The sequence below is a fragment of the Epinephelus lanceolatus genome, chromosome 13 (genome assembly GCF_041903045.1).
Source record: "Epinephelus lanceolatus isolate andai-2023 chromosome 13, ASM4190304v1, whole genome shotgun sequence".
Lineage (NCBI taxonomy): Eukaryota > Metazoa > Chordata > Actinopteri > Perciformes > Serranidae > Epinephelus > Epinephelus lanceolatus.
In genome coordinates this window covers 36,880,408-36,900,370 of record NC_135746.1, presented here as the reverse complement: position 1 = coordinate 36,900,370, position 19,963 = coordinate 36,880,408, and positions in this window count along the sequence as shown.

The window sequence follows — 19,963 nt, the reverse complement described above, 5'->3', positions numbered from 1 at the left end:
AAGTGCGTTCTGCGCTCTGCCTATTTGCAGGACTATGGGAGATTTTATGATTTTTTTGTACAAGGAAAACAATAAAATGATTTTTTATGCAAACAAGATTTTGTCCAAAGAAAAAGTATTTTTTCAAATAAGGGTCTTGAAAAAGAGGGGTCGTCTTATATTCAGGGTCGTCTTATATTCAGGTCAATACGGTATATATGTAGCTAAACTCTGCTGGTTTTCTACCCGGAAGTACTTGTTAATAACAAGGCAATTCCCTCCGAAGGGACACTAACAACTCAAAGTACACGTCAAATAAAATTTCTCCAAACATGTTTTTTGTTATTTTAGGTAATTATTATCACGCTAATGTATGTTCAAGTATCCATTTCCCCCGATAAGTTGGTTTTAATTAGTTATTTGATTCTATAAACACAGTCTGACCATCTTGAGCTTTTATTTTGGTACTTCCAGTGACCAGCAGTGTGAATTTGCATATTAGCTGAATATTTAGTTTCACCCAGAACATTTAGATTTAACATTTAACATTTAGATTTAGATTTAACATTTAGATTTAGAATTAAGATTTAGATTTAGATTTAGCATTTAGATTTAACATTTAGATTTAGATTTAACATTTAGATTTAGATTTAATATTTAGATTTAACATTTAACATTTAGGTGCCACATTTAATATTTAGATTTAACTATTTAATATATTTCTATTTCTATTTCTACAAATATTGCTATAAATGTGGTAAAAGGTGACGTTAAAAAATTCACAACACTTTTTTAAACATTGTTTGAAGCTAAATGTGGCAAAATGTTGATGTTATTTTCAGCGTGAGCCACTTTACAAACGGCACCCCATAAAAGGCTAGTACAAAATCATCACATATGACCCACCAGAAATGTGTGGTGGTGTCTTTGCCTGTATTTTTGTCTTGTTTTGCTGTATTGGGGACATTAATGGACATGAAGCCAGCAGCCAATAACAATGCAGTGAGGTCAGGACTTTATATAAAGGTAGCCATCAGGTAGTACCAGCACCCATTTAGAGGAAACAAAAATCGCAGATACAGCACAAAAAAAAATGCAAATATAGCGGACGAAGCTCGCTCCAAACGAGATTGAATCTGGGGCTGACTTCAACATTCATTTTTGCTGGTGAGCACAGAAGGAGAGGATGAAGAGTGACACTCTGACAGGTACAGTAGAAAACGGTGATTAGCTTAGTTAGCTTGCTTAAGTAACCAACATTCACCCTGTTGACCGCCATTGGCCCATCAGCTAATAAAAAGTCATTCATTGATGGCAGTGGCTGATGTTTTTCTGTTGCATCACATCTATTTTGCACAGGCTTAAAAGCAAGGCTTGAGGCTAACATTGTCCTGAGGACAATAGAGAATGTGGGACATTGCCGGGATGAAAGGGTGCAATAAACGCGTCAGAGGATGTACCCTGTTGTTTCCCTAATAAATGCCACAATGTGAGCAAAAAATGAAAACAAAAACAAAATAAACAACAACAACAAAAGCATTGGTATCAGCTTTTGGCCAAATTGTTATTTTAAACATTGTTTTTTTGTTGTTGTTGTTGTTGTTGTTTTCTTCACTTAGTCATTAATGGCTATTAAACTCTAGAACCACGCACTATAAATAGACAAGAAGAAACTTCCTTGCCTAGCTAAAGGCAACAAACAACCCATAATTCATTACTCTCTCTTCATCAATGAAATATTTCATGTACCTTAAGTTAATGACTCACAAGAAATCTGATGTCCTTTGTCAATGTAGGGACAACTTGCTGAGCATGTGTGTATGTTTCTAACCTCTGGAAATAATTTTCATATAAGGCCCTACGTAATTATTCTCATTGTTCAATGAGCAGCTCCACTGCAGGAACTGAGGATTGATATGCTCAAGGGCACCTTGATGTGCCTTACAGAGCGAGGACACACTGGTGTTCAATCACCTCCCCCACCACACTACCATCTACTTAGAAGGTTAAAATACTGTAGCTTCACTTAGTAAAAAGTAAAATGCATGATGACTGATGCAATCCATTTCTCTTATTTTAGATACACTTTTATAGATCAAGAAATAAAACAACACTGTAATATTCAGAGTTAATACCCGTCCATTCTTGGAGACAATCAATCTCAAAGTCCACGTATTGAAATTTGGCTGTGTGATCATTTGTAAATAATAATCATCAGTGGCTTTATTTTACTCATGCCCAGGTTTTAATTAAATAACATTGTGGTATTAATTATATCCTACTCCCTGGTTGAATCAGATTATTGCATCTCTTTGTGCGTGCGTGTCCTGGAAATATAACACTCCTCAGACTGCAGGGTCACAGATGAACTGCCAAACTTCCACCTTGATCTGTCTGAGTGTGTTTACTCTCTAAAGGCCACTTCATGTCATAGAGGATGTAATTTGTTTTGAAATCTCACTCACACGAAAAAGCAAAATGAATAACATCCAGACTTACAGACCCTCTGTGCTGATAGGAACAGATATTGTGCCACAGTGCGTGTTGTATCTTTGTAAGTTTATCTCAAGAATAAAACAGTGTGAGGGTCTAAGGTAAAGCACCTGTAACAGACAATACTGAAAAGTCCTTTCTTCCAAAATATGGCATGGGAATATGAACAGAACAATCAAACCACCACATGTCTGGTATTCATTTGAAACATTAAACCTCTGGACACTGAAGCTGACCAAAACTGATTGGACTGATTGGAAAAGAGCATGAATTGCTTTTTCCCCCTTTCTTCTTCCAATTTTTTTTCTCAGCTCTGCACTGAAAAGAGGGTCCTCAACTCAAGTTGTGGTGGAGTGGTGAGTTTTTTTGAGGATGATTAATGAAGGCTCCTGCCCACAAAAACCAGAAGTGTTCTTTCTCATCAGACAAGCGATGCTGATTAAGCTGCTGAAGTGTTCTCTGATTACCAGCTCACCTCTTATTCCTGCGTTTTTATTTTCCTGGGGTTTTATGGCCTTGTGTGTGTCTATGTAGTAACGTCGATTCAGTGGTAATGTGATGAGCTGTGTTTTTCATGGGTGGGATAGGCAGTTCCTCGCTCTCAGCCCCACCTGTCCATTAGTTCTACATGACTGAGTCTGCTTCAGCTTTCATCACTGTGATATCCACGCAGAGACCAGGCCTGAGTTTGATGTGTGCCACTATCTTGGGCTATTCAGCCCTCTGGCAACTGGACTTTCTGCAGTCCACTCATCAAATACTGGCTCTCTATTGCACCAGAGCTGCTCCAGACGAATACTGCTGCTAAGATGATTTGCCAATACTGGCTTTTTATTAAACAGTGAATCATACATCCTTGGCAAGATGGTGGCTCCCTCCTCAACAGACCCACATAAAAAGTATTTACAATGAAATTTTGTTTGCTTTACCTTTCATTTTTGACCTGCAAAGACTAAGGATGCCAATGTTTGTCCGTCCATTCGTCCCTCTGTCTGACCAAACACTTTTGTTCAAAAGATTACTTGTCATCTACTGGCCACAATGCAGATGAATTTGGTTTGGATATTCATGGTCCCTGGAGGATGACTTCTTGTGAGTCTGTCATTAATGTGGTAAGATCTTTCCTCAAATACCAGGTCAAAATTTCCACAGAAATTTGATTAAAGTATCTTGGAAACTAAAGCTTCAGACTAAAGTTTCATGAAATAAGTCATGGTTATTTATGGTGCCCAGAGGATAATTCCCATTGTTTGTGGATGACAAATAGAAAAAGCCTTGGGATCACCCAAAAACAGTACTTCTACACAAGACATTTTTAAAATCTAATGAGCCAGGCTATTCTCATGCACTGTTCATATAGTTACAAACAGAGCCCCACAATTAATTTATATCCCTGTACTCATGAGCCAGTAATTTGTGTATAACCTACTTGCATTCATGTGACCAATGTGCTGCTGAGAGTAAAGAAGGAATTAGTCTGTATGAAGAGGCAGGTTACGGTGGTGGATGGGTCACAAAACATAGGACTTTCCACTGGGAGAACCGTGTGAAACCAAGTCAATGTCTAGTCATTCTATGGTAGGTCGTCACCATGTTTCCTTTCCCAAATCTAACCTATGTAATTTTTCATTAGGTACATAACTTTATGTTAAGTATAAGTACATAATGTCTTCTGTGGGGAGCCTATTCGTAAGATATGATAACAACAGTTGTAAGAAGATACACTGAATGAATATGGTATTAGTATTAAGAAAAATTGTGCCTCTCAAAGACTGAGCCTTTTCCATTTTATGCAACAAGTCCTCAAACCTATGGGAATGATTCCTAAATTATCGCCTCTACCAGTTTTGTAATGTTTGGGAAAAGAATCTTGGTTGGGCGTTGTCACTGTATGTACTTAATGTGACACTATGTACTTAAACATAACATTACCTGGCGTGAAGTACATAACCTGGTGTTTCATATGTGCATAACTTAAAATAGCTCAGCGCTGACTTTCAGATTCACGTGGGACACAAACAGCAATCAATCCTGGGTTTTTTGACTCATCCATTCAACCCAACCTTCTCCCTACATTAAATTTGTTGCTCTTTATGCTACTTCACTTGTGTCATTACTACTATGGTCACTAGAGGCCACTGCTAACACTGAACATAAATATTGGCCGTAATAACCTGCTTGTACAAACAACCTATGGTGTTGTTTTTGGGGATGGATTGTTAATTTTATGCTGTGCACAGATTAGGGGCGGTGCAACAGGGTCCTGACATGAGCATGTGATGCAACAATTGCTCATTTTATGGCTTCTAGTGTGTCATAGTGGAGGACAACCAATGCAGCACCTGAGACAACTCACAACGTCTGAATTTTTTTTGCCTTCTGTTGTCTAAGTTTGACTGCTTCTACAATGTGGTCGATAACAGTGATCCATATGAGCACTGAGTACCTTTGGATTAAAATGTTTACATGGTCTTTTCTTTCTACATGGGCCCCGATCTTAAGTGACCAACGTCACACTAGGCTTAGGCGGTATCTAATTTTTCGTACCGTCATACCCTGCTGAAATTTACTGGGGTATACGGAATATAACGGTATGAGTGTGTGGCACTACCCCCACGCCCCCAAATTCCACAGAAGCAAAATAAAACTCACCCAAACCATTTTGGTTACTCTTGTTACTCTTCCAGTTAATTAGTCCACTGTTTCGACAATGACCAACTCACTGAATTAGATGTAAAAAATAAACATGCTGTTTTTCCCCAAGGTCACTCTCTGCCGTCTGTACTATATACAATGAGCTTAATAGAATGAGGAGGGCCTGTATTTATGACGATATTAAAAATCATACCGTCGGAATTTCTAAATAGCCTGATATACCATAACAACGTGATTCCACCCAAGCCCAAGTGGTGCTGCCAAATTTGAGATCTGAACCTGACGTAAGATTCAAAGCTATATTTTTGCTTTTTATTCTTTTTCTTTCCTTTAATGACTGTTAGCTTGCTGGGCTAATGCAAAGCATTGGCTATACTCTGTCTCTTACCTTTCACATACATGACAATAAAAGACGCACAGTCAAAGGAAGAAACCTCTACTTTGTTGGGACCCATCAGGTTCTGGTCAAGTAGCAGAACTGTAACTCAGAATAAACCCTCTAATATAATGCCCTAAAGACATGACCCCAGAAAATAGACTGAATGAATTCACAAAACAGACACCATCAGCTGTCTGTTTCAATTTCCAAGGTCAAAATGACCTTCAAGCTCAACTTGTGTTTTTAGACTTAACTACTCTTTGCAAATTTGCCAGTAAGAAAGTTTTTTCTGCCCATCATTTTGTGGGGTGTAATGATCTTTGCAGCTTTTTGGGGCCTCGTGCACATGTCCAGAGTATCTCAGAGTTTCCCCACCAATTATTAATCAGGCTAGGTCATACTGAATTAAAGACCTTTCAGAAATTTCCTGAGCCTGGTCTTTGTTTGATACCTTTACTTTGCTGTAATGTTCTTTCAGAATCTGTCCAGGCTGACAAGAATATAACTGCTTTTATTTTGTAATGTCCTTGGAATGAGAATGTTCGAATTCAAACATTTTCTATACTGGCACAAAATACTGACTGTCAGCAGCTTGAAGCCAAAAATATATTGGTACTGGCTTTCACATACCCAGTTTGGCCGAACCTTTTAACACCCTTTGGAACTCTTACAATATTGAACTGGTGTTTCAGGTTTGTAAGACAGAAAGAAACCAGCTGAATTTTAAAATGAGCCAGCACCAAATATGATTGGCATTCCAATGGCGTACCCAGAACAAGCTAAAATGCAAAGAAAAGAAACAGAATGCATGAGAATGGATGTTAAAAAGTAAAAACAAAACAGCAACAACATAAATATGCACTCAGGTTAAAAAGACTTCACAGTAAATATACTTAAAAATGAAATGTAATGATACCCTGCCAACACTCATTCAACTTGTCTAGAGTCCAAGCTTTCACAATGGTCAGTCTAAATTGCAACTGAAGAGACAGTGGAGCTGAGCTGCAGTATGCACATGCATAAAGTGTCACTGGAGTCTCCTGAGGGCTCTCCAAAGTGTTTATACCGCACACATAATTCATATTTGTTTACCCACTTATGTGGTGGTCCTAGTGGGAAATGATGATCACTCAAAGCAGTATTAGCACGTCAAATATTGTACCAAATTTTACAGGACCACTCCGGGACTCAGTTTGCCGAGCAAAACAAAGAGTCACTATTGATTGTTCTCATGTTTGACCAAACAGCTGCTCTGCACCGGTGTCAATCAGTTTATTATTGTAAACACAGCTCTCCAACACGTTTGCCAGGTAAATAGCAGGCTTCTCCTGAGTGCTTCACATGTAGCCTCATTTAAATAGGCTTTGTCCCTTGATCTTTCTTTCTTTTTAGTTTGATGATGGCAGCAAATGTTTGAATGTGTTTTTTCATGTAAATTAATTCTTTGTGTGATCTGTACACACATCACCTCAACTGAAGTAATCTGAAGTGGAGCTTAAAGCTGCATTAATACTGTTTTTTTTTTTGTTTTTTTTTTAATTTTTAGAAGTACTTTTGGCCAATTGAGGGAAGAGCTCCACTACAAACTGAAAATCACACTGATATATTTTGGCAATTTAAGTTAATATGGTTAATGTGCCTAGTTACATATACCCATTTCCTATTTACATATCCAGCCCACAAGAAGCATGACGTGATTAGCATTCAACTGACGTCATATTTCTGACAAATGTTAAATATTCACTCTCCTTTTAGCTCTGATTTGGTCTCCACTAATCTCTCAAGACAGATTCTGCAATTTACATTGTAGAATCTGTTGGCAGCCCTGTGTGAAAGACAACTACGGGGGGGGGGGGGGGGGGGGCCTTGGAGTTTGAACGATGCTGCGCTTTAGCCAATCACAATGGAGTAGGCGGGACCGAGACGTGCAGGTCTTCCCAGGAAATGTGTACCTACAGAAACAGCAAGCTCCGCGTCTATGGCGACCGCTCCACCCAAAACGTCATCTTGTCAACGTGAAAAAAATATTTTTTCCAGCGGATGTCTGAGTTACACCATGATTTTTTACGGACCATTTATTGAGTTACTGAGTTATTACAGACACCGCTAACGGCTAACGGCTAACAGCTAACGGTTAGCCCAGCTAATCTACGATAACCATGTTATTAATTACAAAACATGCACACAGAAATAGTAACATTTGTTCAATCATTGTGTTTATGTGTTTATAGACTTAACACACATCAGATTAGTCTAAACAGTGATATAGTGACGTAAAAAATGTGAGATATATACATATATACATATATAGCTAAACTCTGCTGGTTTTCTACCTGGAAGTATTTGTAAACAACAAGGCGATTCCCTGGGGGCACCGCGGGAAGTGAAGGGGTAGAGCGATCCCCGAGGCCCCTGCACTTCCGTTAGTTGAAAAACTACGGGCAGTGCCTCCAGAGGTAAAGGAAGGGAAAAAATCCATTTCTTTTTTTTTTCTTTCTTTTTTTACCGATGGATTTCCAGATTGGGTCTCCACCAACTCCTGAGGCAAATACCTGTCTCTTTAGCTGCTAATTGTTCCACTATTTTCACAAGCTACCTGCTAACCTTGTCTGTCTACTGTTGGTGCTGGACAGGTAGTATAGCTACAGTGAATCTTTAAGAGATTTCTAGCCAAAACAGTTGCGTGCTGCTAGAAACCAGGTTGATGAGAGCTGTGACACTAAACCACAGTTGTGACACAGAAGTTGTGGGTCAGGAAACCAAAACCATGACCTGACAGATGCTAAAAGTTTTGAAAAAAAAAAACATTTTAAAGAACTCTGAAAATGAATGCAGGCCTATAATGTGTTGAGAACATTCAAGAAAGGAAGACTTGGTACAATATGATTTGTCTCTCGACGATGATGGGCTTCTGCCATGCCTCACTCTGTCACCCAGCAACTTAGCAAGTAGCTATGGCAATGACTGCCCATTGCTCTCATGGCTTAAAAATACTAACTCCCAGTAGATCAAAAAATGTCCCAATGGGGTCTGAAAGCCTGTTTGTCCAACAGCCTGCTATCTCAAAGCACATGGCTAATTATGCAGAATGACTTCATCGGACCATCTTACATGGCAACCCACCCTACTCTGCCCCTGGCTGGCTAGTGTTCATTGCCATCATTTGTGGTTAGGTGACAAATGAGGAGTAAGATTGGTTAGGGTTAAGGGAAAAAAATATTAGGGTAGGCCAATGAGAGGCAGAATAGCGTGGGTCATGCTTGCACCATAGTAGAGAGGTCATGATAGTCAGAAGGTCAGAAGGTCCAATTTTCAAATGATCATTTTGTGGATGAAGTATTCATTTAGGAAACCACTGGGTATGTTATTAATCACAGAATTTTTCTTTTGACTTTTAGTAAGCACTGCAGCTCTACTTAAAAGCATGTACTGTTGCATGCAGTATGCACACAACTGGGACATACTACTTCCTCATAACATTACATCCTCAAACTTTGACCCCCTTACACATATATATCCATCACTATGGAGATGAAACTCCATTCACCAAGCTTGCCAGAAACAGACGTCAACCCGGAGAGCTCCGATGTTGTTATTTTTCAATACGTAGTAACTGCATACATTGTAGATTCTAACCTATTATAGTCATGATAGTAAAATTACAGAGGCTATATATTTCTCTGTTATTTAATACTTATGCCCTTTTGTTTTTGGTTAAATTTGTGATTGTTTTATTCAATTAAACAATTAATATTCCTACTATTACTATATAACTGGTCACCAGTCACTTGAATGCACCGTCATTCGTCATTGCGACTTCTGAGCTGCCTGTCGCATGTGGCGTATTATCTACTGTGCCATGGATTGTGGGTCAGAACAGCCAAAAAAGCATGCAGGCGTGCATACTGCAAAAGGTAGTATGGGTATCGGAATGCACAGACTCTTTTGAGGAGCAGTGACGATGGCCACAAACTGACAAACAGCAAAATATAGTCAGCCAGACATACTGAATTCTTGTAATATTTAAATGAATGACGGATAATTAACATGAAGATGGAAAAAAAATGGTAATTGTGGAGGAATACGTATGAGGTCAACCATAAATATGACACTTAAAGATTAGTGTCTGGCATCACAGGTCCTAGACTGTGTCTCCCTGCCAAAGTCACTGTGCAGATAATTTGTCTGAGCCTCCTGGATATGCAGTTGAAGTGTGAAAACAGGATGGAAAGAACATGCTGTGCATCACGACAGTCGACGGGATGAACACTGTATAGAGGCTGTGAGGCAGAAAGGCTGGCCATGCTTGAATTATTTCGGTCACAATCTGCATTTGGCAGTCACAAATGTAATAGGAAGACCAGGCTACCTGAGCAAGGCTAGCAGACTGAGCTTCAACTTTCATAACACAACTCAGAATGGTGGTGAAATATTCCTCATTATTAACTGTCAAAGAAAATGCAATGAAATATTGAAGGCCCTTTATTCGGTCACATTTGTTCTGTTCCGTACATTGTATAAGCCCATGATTGTTTTTAGCCTTTATTCGTCGTCGCCAGGAGCAACCTGCTGGGACACCAAGCAAAAAAACAACACAGCGACTTTTGGAACAAGCCCCAGTTATGTAAAGAGTTTTGGATGAGCGCCTCCATCGACACCTCAGTCAAGCTGGCAGCACATACGGTGGCTGTGCTCGAGTGGGTCAACAGTACATCCTGGTGAAGCCAGTCTCTGACTTCACAGATATACTGTCTCCAGAAAAATCTGTCACCGCATCCTCAGGCAGACCTGTGCTACAGCTGCTGATGAAAGACCTACTGGCCCCATCTCGGGATGACACTGATTTAATGAGCAGCATCAAATGAAAAAGTGCAGGATTGGATGACAAATAAAAAGGTATCAAAGAAGTAAATCTATTAGTGAAGGCCTCTGCCCTTGAGCCCAGACACACACTGCCCGCTGAATGCATGCAGCCTTTAAGTTCCCATTGCCCAAAATAGGTCTCTCTTCACAGTGCTGCTCTGATGAAGGCTGTGGATGATTACAGCAGGTTGTCTGGTAGAAAAAGTTAGAATTATTTCAAAGACTTACTTGCCTTGCTTGCAGCAAGGCGTATGAATGGCAGGTTTGGCCTGTCCTTTGGTCCTCTGTTGACAGCGGCCTTGTTTACACACAATATTATCATGCATCTTGGGTGTTCGGATCAGATCATCATTTTTTAAAATAAATGTATATCAAACCTGTATATTAATTTACAAAATCTTGCATCCGTCTGCTTCATTTTCCATGCCTTGTAAAGAAGTTTTTCCAGACAAACAGTGATGTTCACAAGTATAATATGAGACATGCCAAATGTTTACATCTTCCAATGTTTCGTACTAGGCTTTGTCAATTCTCCATCAGATATAGAGGGGCTCAGCTTTGGAACAGTCATATTCAAATTGCATCTCAGTCTACCTCACTCAAGAGTTTCAAATATAGGCTACGGTCCTGTCTGATAAACCAGACTCTTCAAACTGATCACATTTAACTATAATTGACCATCCTCTATCCACTGTAAGGATTTGACTGATTTGTCTGAATACAAGTGTGCTTTGGCACGTGCGTATACAGTCGCACGCTCCCATGCTCGCTTGAGCACGCATACACACATACACTCATGCACATACACATACGCTTATGCTCTCACTCACAATTCTATTTGTTGTTGTCTTTGCTTTTTGATTCCATGTTTTTATATTTGTTCGTCTGTTTTTTGCTATGGACTTATTAATATATGTTCTTAATGCTGATATGGTGAGATTCCCTCTATAAGCCTCTGGGGTTTTTTTTAAATCTCACCTGCATAATCTGCTTGTTGTATTCTGTCGGTTTTGTTTGCTTGTTTTTCTTTTCACTGTGCAAAATAAAAAATAAAATAAATAAAATGGATATTTTTAAGTACAGTTATGAATTAGGGATGTGCAAGCACACCATTATCTGTATCTGTTCAACTTCACAAATTATCTGGATGTGTACTCAGAATGTGCAGGGTTTAAAATTTAAGTGGGTTGAACTTAAACTGAAAACGGGTGGGACCTAACCAGAAGTTGTTATTTTAGGCCTGAAATTGATATGGATTGATCAGAATCATTTATCAGGAAACTGATAAAGGACACTGAGCAGAGTTAATGTGTGATTAACTTAACTGTTAACTCATGTAGAAATAGAACGCTCTGACACTTTGAACAAGAGCTCTCTTGTTTTAGTGTAGAGCATCTAATTAGACTTACGAACGCACCCGATGTAAAAAATAATAAAGACGTTTCACTTGAGAAGGAAGCACTGCAGTTTTGAGTAACGGCCTGATCAGTGGTCCCAACCTGGAGATACAACCTGAAAATGAGCCGCATAGACTTTAAATGTTGATTAAATTACATGTATGTATCTGGCGCATTAGAATGCTAAACATTAAAGTTGAACTGGGATATAACACAACTAGGTTATTTCTGCAGAAAAGACTCACCACTCTGCCGGCCTTATTGAACTACAAAAACCCACCGTCCACTCGTGAGTAAAGTGTGCGTTGCTTCTTTCACCTCACAGCATACAGCTTTATCATTAATTAGGTGCAGCTGATATGATCTGCCGCTGGCTAAAACTGAGAAGCCTGCTGACCTGAATGTTTTGCACATTGCTTAAATAAAACAGTGAGAAGAGACAAAAGATTTGATAAGAGATTCATTAACCTTGAAGCTCAGCAAATCCACATACATTATCAACTTGGAATGCAATCAAAAATGGAACCAACTACTGGTAGCCAACCCTACAGGCCAGTATCCCTATAAATTAAGTTTAGATTGGGTGACTCTGGATTTAAATCCAGTGCCAACTTTCACTGCCAACACAGGCCAAAGAATGGTCTTTATGTAGGAAAAAAAGTGTTGTGCATCTGACTTTAATGTGGGAGACCAGAATATGTGTGCAATCACAATCCAACAGTTAATGATTTTTTGTTGCCTAAAATCAACCATACCTCAACTATTGTTGATTTGCCATATCCATCCATCCATCCATCCATCCATCCATCCATCCATCCATCTATTTTCAGCTGCGTCTCTGAAGTTGGGTCGCAGGGGCAACAGGCCCCAGCAACAATTTCCAGCTCCTCATGGGGGGTCCAAATGTGTTCCCAAACCAGACAAGATATGTAAACCCTCCAGCGTGTTCTGGGTCTGCCCTGGGGCCTCATGTCAGTTTGATGTGCCCGGAACAGCTTTAATTGGTTATTGACAAACACTGTCATTCAATTATCTGTAGTCTGAGGTTTGACAGAATTGTCTAGTATCCCCATTCTGACTGTTGATATGTTCAATGATGGCCAACTTTGTTGTGTTAATACACTGCATTCAATGCAATGACAAATAAAGCTTCTAACTTCTAACCTTTTGGTTATTTTAAGCTTTTAAGCTCTGAATACCCATAGTCTCCCAAATATGTTATTTCCTGTAGCACCACAGTCACACCAATAATTTTCACTTCCACACACTCCATCTGGCAATTTACTGAGCACATTGGCTTTCCACAGAAGATGAATCCCTTTCACTTTGAAGATTAGTTGGATTTCAGTGACCACTTGGCAATTCCGTAGGACAAATTATAAATTTTTACCACAGTTACAAATAAGACTGAGGTGTTTTCAACCTTACATATTATTATTTGTAGTAACTGTCAACTCAGTCTTGCAGATACTACAGTATTAAAAGGATTGATTGTAGAATACCAAACAAGGAAATCAAAGGAGAATCATATTTCTCTAAACAACTCAGTGAGGATAATTAAATGTTTTGCAGCCAAAAATATGTCCTGAAACTCAATTATTTTCAGCCCCTACTTTGAATGAAACTGAAAAATTCTTGAAGATTCTGAAAAGAAGTTCTAAAGAACTACATTAAGCTCAGCAGCAACAAGACAAAAAACATGAAGACTAATCAAGTCTTCACACTAATCGAAAGAATAATCACAAACTGCAGAATGATTAAGTACTGATGAGACACCAAAATTCAACATTTTGCTGCTGAGCTTACTAAAAGTACATGTAGGCAAAATAATAAAACTATGACAGGGATACACATCCTTAAAGACACCATGCAAGATACAAATATCAAAAAAACAGAATTGGAACCTAATTGGCAGAGTAACACTAGACAGCATGTAATTTATATGGTCAGATAATATATGCAATTAAGCCTTATACTGAACTGCTGCTTCATTACCTGGTGTTGCTGCAGTCACATTAAACCATTACTGTGCTTGTCATATGCAGTACTTGTATTCTGATAGCCTCTGTGAGACAGGTTCAGGACATTTTAGCGGTGACTTCCTCTGACCAACTTGACACTTAAACCAGTGACTCCCATGCTGTAGTGTATAGTAAAAACAATAGCAGAAATATGGATTGAAATGTAGGTATGTGGTACAAAACCGTCCACTTTGGCCTGATTTATGTTCAAACATTGATTTGGTCACGGTTTGCCTAGTTTGTATTCTGACAGATTAGGAACACAAAGTTCTTAACCCCAGCTCCTACTTATCCTGACTGCTAAAAGGTCTGCTTGATGTACCTCCAATCCACTGCTTTTCCTTGCTGTCTTGATACTGCTTCAGTGCAACTTGAAGGCTCAATCTAAATGTCTACAGACTTGCTGATTGAGCCTTCCAGTCTACAGTCAAATGTACTGTGATGGGTCTGAAGTGCCAGTCATCATCACATCGAGTCTGCTCGATAAAATGAGCTATGAGACCAGACCAGTATCACCAGGAATTCAATCAGACTGCAAAACTGTGCCTCATGTGATTTAAGTCCGATGCCAGCGTGAATCCAGTGCCAGTGCAGGACGTCAGGGTGGTGGATGTGTATGGAGCAAGTTTGACATTCCAAAAGGAGACCAGAGTTGATGAAAACCTATAAGATTGCTAAACTATCACAGACTGTAGGAGACTTTAGACAGTGATTGGCTTTCGTATTTATGACGTACCTAGTCTGTCTTGCCCAGCCTCGTCTAAATCTCAGATTTTAGGAAATTACACAGACATTGCCCCCTTTTGTAAAGGAATGCGAAAGCACCTCTGGCACAGATAGAAGTCAGTATGGTCAAGGTCAGATATTTTAGGGAACATAGGCATAAGAAAGAAAAACATATGAGTGGAGGGAGACTTTAACCTTGCGTATGCCATAGTTGCCACGTGTTTGTAGACCAACATTGTTGGAAGAAAACAACTCTCCAGGTTTTGCAGTTCCAATGTGGGAAAGCCACCTGAAAAAGGACGCCAAATTCTGCTAAGCGTGGAAGCCACTGGGTAAATGCTAACCATTTTCTTATTACAAGCTGACATGATAGCAATTCATGGGGCAGTTTTGTTCAGTATCAAGGTTCATATTTATCAGAGATTTAAAGAAAATTTAAATAAATATGGTACATTTGTATAAACTCTAAATTGTTATTTTTTAACTCACTAAATACTTTTATATGTAACTGTAATTCCTTTTTCTTGACAAAAGATCATACATCACTTTATAACCATTGCTTTTTTCTTGTATCCTGAACCTCTCAATCTAAAGTACCTTCTCAAGCATAACATTAGAATACAAAAATACACCACAGTTCATTTGTCAAATGTCACCAGTTTCAAGCCATTTATTCCCATCAGTGACATACCCGGAAACAGGCCATCAAGTAAATTTGAGTGTGCGCCTGGAGCCATGCCGGGCTCAGATGTAATTCTACTTTGTTGGATATACAGTAGAGTACTTAGTGCAGTAAAAGAGACATGTTCATAGAAAATCAAACTGACATGTTGACTTCCTCTCCAGGGCCTCAGAGACTGGTGGCCTTTTGATCTTTACATCTGCTACAGTAATAGTGAAGCACATGTAGTTCACACTGATCTCATGTTGACGATTCTCCAGAGTGTACAGCTCCATCAAGGTGCACAACGGGGAAGTACTGCAGTCTACCAGGTATGATGTAAGCATGGCATACTAGGTGTAATATGGGTGAAATACAAGTCAAAAGTTCAGTCACAAAAATACAGCTCAAAATTTCAAATAATCAACTTGGAATGAAGTGATCCATATTTGTAACAACCATAATTCTTCTGTTGATGTTAAATGGAAGTGATGACAATGGGGTTTTGTGATATCAAATGGAAGCATTGGTAACATTGAGTTGTTATTGTATTTCTAAATTTTCACCCTTTTAAAGGAAGTTTGGCAGTAATGTTTGTGAGCACATCACTACTGGACTTGGTTTTGATTGGCTTACATGGTTTTCCACGTGATGTAGAGGAGCTACAATGTCTAGCTATTACAGTTCCATTACTGTGATGTTCTAACTATGCCAAATTTTATTTTTGTACTTAAAACAAGTATAACATTTCTGTGAGTATATAATTAAATAAATGGCTTACTAGAGTCCACTTTAAAGCTGTACTCATTAATATTTTTATATTAACAAATGATCAAATGACTGTGCGTAGAGAGAATCATTACCCACATCTGCAGTTTCCCTCAGCTCTATGGAGCCTTTTAGCCTCTCTTAGCTCATTGTTTTGCTTTTCCAGCCAACAAACTACGCTCTCATCAACCTTGTTGAAGTGAAAAAGCTCTGATAAAGCTGTATACTACCTGCCCTCCGCCACGCATACCAAGAAAGTCACTACCTGGTGAACATCACAACAGTCTTATGCTTTAAAAAAAGACAGTCATTTATCACGCCATCAATCAATGGAATAGCTGCTCCCTTTATATACGTCAATCCTAAAGCAAATCCCCATTCAGACATGATTTAAGAATGCATTACTTAAGCAGCTGATCAATGGTCCAACATTGGTCATGTATAATGACTTGTTCTTGTTCCCTGGTGATGGCCCTTGAGGTTAATTTCTGGATTGATTCCAAGACAAAATGATTAAAGAGAATGTAATTGAATGTGTATCATCATGGATACTAGAGAGAACTCTAACAACCACTTGATTTAACACAATTGGAGGTGCACATGTGATGAAAATAGCATAGTACTGATGGGATGTTGTGCAAAGCATGTGCGTGATAAATCTGATGTACTGGATTTTGGACCCCAAGAAAGAAGACTAGCTGATGCCATTGACATCAGCTAACGAGGATCCTTTTAAATGAATAAGAGCAAGAATCAGACATTTTTCTTGGCGGAGACCAAAGCACTACAAGAAGAGTGAATACTGGACTTATATTCATCTGGTGGACACAAGATGAGTCCAAAGGAATAGTAATGTTGCTCCGTGTCAGCTGGATGTGTGAAGAGACAACTGTTTGCTAACATGTTCATCTTCCCAACTTTGAAAGGGAATAATATTGTATAAAGACAATATTAACCTCAATCACAAGTGGCTAAAAATTCTGATTATGCATCTTTCATTAACAGTAGTATTCAAAGGTTCATAAACTTCACTCTTTTGCTAAGCTTGTAATTCTTAAGCCAGTCATGCAGTGCCTGATCGTAAGCAATGCATATGCATCCAATGGCTCGTATCAAATCTTACAAAAAGGCACATACAATAGTTTGTATGATGTCTAGCAAATTGGCACCTCTGGAATGGCATTGTCACATTACGTATTTTACATGAATTTATGACTTACTTTTGAGTTATGTAGCTTAGGATTAGGAAAAGGGACATGATTGGGTGTTGTCATGTTACGTATTTAACGTAAAATTAGAATCAGAATCAGAATCAGAATCAGAAATACTTTATTGATCCCCGAGGGGAAATTATTTATGTTACAGGTGCTCCTTGCAAGAGAGGAAAGATACATGAAAATATAAGAAATTTAAACAATAGTATTAACAACTATATAGTTAAATAAACAGGAATTATTAACAAACATAAACGTACTAATATAACGTACCTAATATAAAGTTCCAAAGCTAAGGGTTAGGAAAAGAATCATGGTTGGGTTTTGTCATGTTACATGTTTAACTCAAAGTTACGTACTTGATGCACTTACTTATCCTTTTGCACTGTCTGCACCGTGGGTCAGTTCAGAGTGAAACGTTGTTTCGATTCTATGTATGTTTATTACATAACTGTAGAACTGACAATAAAGCCTCTTGAATCTTGAATCAAAGTTACATTTAGGGCTCTAGTTTCCCGGCGCGGCGCAGGGTGGCGCAGGGTGGCGAACCCCGCGCAGAGCTAGTTTCGAGCAGCGCAACCCGAGGCGTGCTCAGTTTGGTAGTTTGATAGACCGACGTGCGCTGAGATGGGTGTGGCGGCGCAGCAGGGGGAGGTGTCGACAGATCCAGCTTGGCGCAATGACAGTTTCGTGCCAAAAGGCTTCGCCGAAGGTGCGCTAAAAGCTCGCCAGCTGAAACCAGGTCTACTGTCAGTGCAGGTGGAGTGCAGCCGGTGAAGTTTGGCTGACCAGCGGACAGTGCGCACACGTCACCAAAACCTCACAGACAGGTTTCCAGAATGTCAGGCACATTAACGATGCAATAAATACCCAAAAAAACACTATTCAGTGCAACTATCTGCAATCAGCACATAAATGTATCTCTATATCGACTGTCCCATCACATCTGATGTCAGATCAAAGGGGATTGACACCGTTTGGCACACGTAATGGAAACCCAACCTGATTTGATTAACACAGCTCCAAACTAATGAGTTCACATGCCTCTCAGCCAACCACAAACAGCCACAGCATCAGATAGGGAGTATATATTCAGCATCTGTCATCTTAGAAAAGCCAAAAGAAAAGAAACAGAGTGAGACTGCGAGAGAGAAAGAGAGAAACGCAACATTGATTTACAATTGTGGTGACCTCCTCCCAGGCTACCTTTGCATCATCAGCCTGTGGAGGTCTGCTCGCAGTTCCGTATATTTGGACACTGTGAGCTTGGACCTCCCGGACCAAAACATCAGTTTCCTCCTGGAAGAAGTTTGGCCGTCTCACGCTGCTGCTCTCTTCTGCCATGGCGAATTGAGTAAACTCTCATTATGCCTTCGCGCGGCGCATTTAAGGGCGAGGAGAGGGGCTCATTTGATTGGTGTGATGTGTGTAAAACCCACTCCACACCTTCTCTTCTCCCTATTTCTGACTTGCGCAGGTAGGAGGGACGGAGGTTTCGCACGGTGTGCCAAACTTGCAAAATCCACCTGGCCACTCCCAGTTGGCAGAGCGCAGGTGCGCTGCGCCTCCGCCTCGCCCGGTCTGCAAAACTAGAACCCACAGTATCTTGTTTGATGACTAACAAATTGCTGCCTGAGGAATGGCATTGTCACATTACGTACTAAGTGTAACGTTATGTACTTTATGCAGAGTTGCATAGGTTAGGTTTAGGAAAAGAAACATTGTTGGGGTTCGTCACGCTACATACTTAACGTAAAGTTATGTACTCAGTGCAAAGTTACGTAGGTTAGGTCTAGGCAACTAAAGAAACACGGTGAAGAAGTATCTTGAAATAATGCAAAATTCGCTTAGTTTCACACAGGACATGGTTGCCATTCTGTTCTTGTTTAACTCATTTGCCATCCCAACCTATCACCTTACACAGAGTTTTGCTCTCTATACTACTTCCTTCTCCTATCAGCACATTGGTCATGTGATTGCAACCTTCCCAATTGTGTGGGTTATTTATACAAATTCCAGTGCATTGCTTTTTCTAGGTGTGTGGAACCAAGATCAGAATCAGAAATACTTAATTGATCCCCCGGGGGAAATTGTGTGGGGAAATTCGTATGAACAGTGCATGAGAATAGGGTGTTGTCTGCTATATAGAGAAAACTAATTGTTTTATCTTTGCTAAAAATGTAGAGATACTCACGTTTTAGTACCCAGGACAATAATAGATACTCATCTACTTCAGAAAGTTCATTGAAAACCTCAAGAACCTGTTCCAGCTTTTCAGAAACCCCCCTTGAGTCCCAGTACTAGTGGAACAAGGGTTAGCTTTGAAAGAAAAAGGTATTATGGCTCTATATAAGAGTCATGATGTTCTTGTTCTGTAGGTCAAATGACAGCACTTCCCCTGAGACTCAGAGGTGGTTTACACACCTGGGCTAGGACATAAAACATCACTGTCCAGCAGTTCTGCTAGCTGTCAGACAAGCACTGTAGAAACCCTCAAGTAAACATTGCCCAGGAGATCCTCCTTCAAAGTGTTTGTGCTTACAGTGTACCGTATATATGACCAAAGTCTGCAAGGGCTCAGTCTGTCCAGAGCACCCAAAGTCCAGAGGGTGGACGTTTGGATTCAGCATTAGAGCAAAGCTTGGGATCACTGAGCTACAATGCGTAACCGTCACTATCTCCTGTCTCAGCTGGTGCTGCATCAGGCATCAAAGCCCTGAAGGAATAGTACAGAAACTGATATAACCACTTGTACCTCATGCTGCTCTGCAGCACCGTCTCACCCACTGCGCAGTGAGTTTCATTCA